Here is a 4,239-nt window from a genome sequence, read left to right as displayed (position 1 = left end):
AATTTCAGCTACAAATGCTGGCCTATTATCTGACTTTAAAGTTAGAGGTAGTCTAAACCTGGGGATAATGTCTTTTAATAGTACTTTAGTCACTTCTTGTACTTTTTCTGTCCTGGTGGGGAAAACTTTAACTTAACCTGAAAAGGTACAAACAAGCACGAGCCTGTACGAGCCTGTACCGATAGCCTCCAGCATGGGGCAGTTCCGTAGTCTATAAGCAAGTTTTCACAAGGTATGGCTCTTTCTCCTGTTTAAGTTTCTTAGAGGAGCGGTTCTTCCCCCCGCCCTCTGCCCCTGCTGTGTAACTCTCTGTAGTGGCTTAGCCTTCAGTGAGAAATTGGAATCCAGATACAGCAGAATCTTGCTGCTTTTAACTTCTAATGTGACCACGGGCTCCTGGGAGCCTAATGAGAAGGTGCCGGGTCTGCCCTAGTCTGTACATTCTTCAGCTCCTATCAGCCTGAACAGATGAGTATTTGGTTCCTCCAAGGGGCGGCAGCCCTTGGCCGATCGCCTCTTTGTCTTGCGGCCTTGGCCATTTCCTTTATTGCCTTTTGAACACTTACCCTTCTAGTGTCCTTTCTTTTTGCATCTCGCACATTAATCTCTCTCTACCCTTGTCCGGCTCTTGAATCCGCACTTGACTTCTTTCACATCTACATCCACGTCCATGTGCTCTCACGTTGCTAATTTTTCTTTTTATAAGAGCTGTTGCTAAATATTGGCATTTTTCTTAAGTCTTTAATTTACTTTTTCTTCCCCCCACTTCTGGTTCTCCTGCTCCTACGGCCAGCTGGTGGGGCTGGGCAATGGCACAGGCCCTGCCCCCGTGCACTGCTGTCTGTCTCTCCTGTTTTCTTTTGATTCTCTTTTTTTTTCACACTTACTTTTAGTCTTTCTTTTTCTTTTGCTCTCTCCCAGTTTTGTTCCTTGGTCACAGTTAACATACACCTTGGTGGCCACTTTTATAGACTAGGTGGCATTCATGCCTGCAGCTTCTGCTTGATGTTACCCTGGGCTTGCTTTACAAATGAAGTATTCACTTTATACTGATTTTCAGCAGTCTCCGGGTTAAATGGCATGTAAAGCCAGAATGCTTTATAGAGTCTCTTATAAAACTGTCTTAGGCTCTTGTCAGCTCCTTGAAGCATTCCTGAAATCTTTTTTATATTACTTGCTTTTTTCTACCAACTCTTAGCCGCTGCAGAAGTGCTTCTCAGTACCTCTGCAAACGCTGAAGCTGAGTTGCATTCTCTGGGTGTTTTTTTTTTTCCTCTTTTTTCTAGAGTTTAGCAGGCCCTTTTCTTTATATAATTTTGTATGCACTTGGAGGGTTAAACAGGCATACCAGAGTCAGTGAAAATGTTTAGTCTTATCTTTACTGAGTTCTGAGGCCCAAATTAAAGCAATGAGCTCAGCTTAATGACAGCATCCAGGGTTACCACCGCATATTCTGCACATCCCTCTCCTTGTGGGTTCATGAAGCTGTTCCCGTCCACATATAGCTCCTAGTCTACTGATGCCCAAGGCTGGTCCTGGAGGTCAGGTCTGCTGGAGTAAACTTGAGTCCAACACCTCCACACAGTCATACTCGACAGGACTCTAGCTGTCAGGAGCAAGGTGGGGGGTTCAGGGTGTTTCCAGTTTAGTAGATCAATGGTTGAAAAGGGCTGAGAGATGAAAGTCTGTTGCCCCGCCGGATGTGGGCCTGGTCATTATAATAGACGGGTCCTCACATCTCCCTGAGAGGCAATTACGTAGCTTGAGCAAGACCAGATCTGAGACGGCCCACTTGACTATCTTGACTTCCTTCCTTGGCCTCTCGAGGCTCCGATCCTCCCCTTCGAGGTGAGATCTGGGGCATGTTAGCGCCTGAATCTAGTTTCTGAGGGGTCTGTTGGCCTCAGTAAAGCGGGGTAGGCTGGGACACATGGAGAAAGAATTTCTATGATCTCTGGCGGCTCCTGCAAAACCGGCTGCTTTTGCTATTTCTGGGACTCCCTTTTTTAACTCTGTGTCTGCTGACAAAGCTGCTGTTAGTTTTCCTTTTGGCTTTTTTGCAATAAGCTGTTAAACAGGGCTAAATTTATGCCAGTTTTGTCTATATTCTATTTAACCATGAGTCAATATAAAGGGATTTGATCTAGGTATACTGGCTGTCCTCCAACCCCCATCACCACCTTAAATACATGGCCAATTGTTCCTTGTCTATAGTTCCTTCGGTGGGCCATCCAAAACCAAAAGAGGGCAGTTCTAATTCACAGAGAGATTTTAACCTCTAAGGGGTTAACTTAACTCTATAATCTCCTGCAAAACCTTTCTTAGGGTTCTGTAACATGCATTTTGATAGAGTAAGTTTTGATGATTTGATGACTTTCCCTTTTTCTTTTTGAATGTTTTTTAACACAGTTCTTAGCAGAGTGGGCTTACTTTGTGTCTGACCTATTTTTCTCTTGAGACAAAACAACATTCACACTACAAAAAGGAAAGGGTAAAAAGTCACTCACTCATCTCATTCACACTAAATCAAAATCAAAACTAAAACCAAAGTGTTGTTAAAGGCACATCTGTTTGTCAAGCAATTTAAGCCAAGTCAAAATCAGAACCAAAACCAAAGTGCCAAGAAAGGCAGGCCTGTTTATCAAGCAATTCAAGTCAAGTCAAAATGAAAACTAAAACCAAAGTATCAAGCAATTAATTCAAGTCAAGTCAAAAACAAAAACCAAAGTGCCGGTACAGGCATGCTGCGGGTGATCAGGCCATGCTTCCACTCAAATGGGTGGGCAAGTTCCAAAGACCAGTCTTACCAAGTTTCAGATGTCCGGACTGAAAGTGCCAGTTCCTTCCCGGTGTCCAGCCACTGTGTTGGTCCTCCATGGGGGCCTGCTGTGCACTGCTCTAATGAGGCGTTGCACCGGGGCAAATGCCTACCCGGGAGCGCTCTCAGGATCCGCGTCGCTCAAGCTGGCCGAGTCCCCCGCAGGGATGCTCCAGGGGGCAGGCCTAAGCTGCCTAAGCGGCTGCCTCGGCTGTCCGTTTATCACCTTGTTTCCTGGTCAGGGAACCAAGAAACGTAGCAGGACAATACGCAGACAAAGCTCCTCAGACACCGGATTAAAGAAAGAAGAGGTTTTACTTCGGGGAGCGTCGGCAGACTCCCATCTTAAGAGCGGAGCTCCCCGAAAAAGAAATACTTTGCCTTTTTAAAGGCTTACAACTTTAAGGTGTCTACGTGAAAGGGTCGTGATAAATCGAGCAAGCGTGGGAAACGTGACTGGGGCCTCCATGCATCAGCTAACAGAACAAAAAGTTTTACAATGCTTTTTTCATACAGTGTCTGGAATTTACAGATAACACGAGTAGTTTAGGTCAGGGGGTGATGTTATTATTATTACTTTTTTTTTAACTCCTAGGCCGGGTGGTGGTGCCAAGGTTGTCTGGCTATTTATCTTACTTTTGTTTCTTTCTAACTTTTTGCTTTCTCTCTTTCCTCCTGTCTTGTGAACTAGGCAAGGTACAGGGAGGAGGGCAGCAGGAGAAGTAGTGGTCTCCTTCCTTATATATAGAAACATTTGCTACACTGCATTTATGCTATTCAGAGATACAATTTTGTTATTGTGTGTCAGTTCATAAACACCTCTTCCAAATGAAGGTGACGTTAGCACATCTTTATGAGTGATAAATGCCACTGTCACCCTGAAATGTAATTTCCCGGTCAAGCTCCTGCCTGCTGGAAAGTGAGAATTTCTGTTCATGGTATAAGTAGAGATCATATATCATACCACTAGTAATGGCTGCAAGAGAGCCAATGAAAATCTTTGCAAAGCCTTGAAATTATACACGTCTTGGAGCTCCTTCAGAAACTGGAATGTCACTGATTTTCCCTTCTTTGGCAGATTCCTTATTTTCTGAAGATTTTGGCATTTTTCTTTAACGCAGCTCTACAATTGGTCCTTATTCATCTGCCATTGTCCACTCAGGGCTCAGGGCGCCCTTCCAACTCCCTCATGGCCTGGAGTCTCCCTCCCTCCACCTGGCGGACCCCCCCCCACCTTGGCCCACTCATAGCCATCACACCCCCAGTACCTGACCTGCCCACTTCAAGGTATATTTTTGATGAAAAATGTTATAAATAAAATAATATTTTTTTAGATAGAGTTTCACTCTGTCACCCAGGCTGGAGGGCAGTGGCCGGATCTCAGCTCACTGCAACCTCTGCCTCCGGGGTTCAAGCGATTC

At 44.9% G+C, this 4,239-nt stretch overlaps 1 pseudogene; it reads right to left on the bottom strand.

Annotated features, from left to right (window-relative positions):
* The window catches only part of LOC105527008, a 19,130-nt pseudogene extending 15,161 nt beyond the window's left edge, over nucleotides 1-3,969 (bottom strand).
* Nucleotides 3,970-4,239: the final 270 nt, after the last annotated feature.

Source organism: Colobus angolensis, unplaced genomic scaffold, assembly GCF_000951035.1.
Source record: "Colobus angolensis palliatus isolate OR3802 unplaced genomic scaffold, Cang.pa_1.0 Scaffold600, whole genome shotgun sequence".
Classification (NCBI taxonomy): domain Eukaryota; kingdom Metazoa; phylum Chordata; class Mammalia; order Primates; family Cercopithecidae; genus Colobus; species Colobus angolensis.
This window is presented reverse-complemented; position numbering and strand designations above follow the sequence as displayed.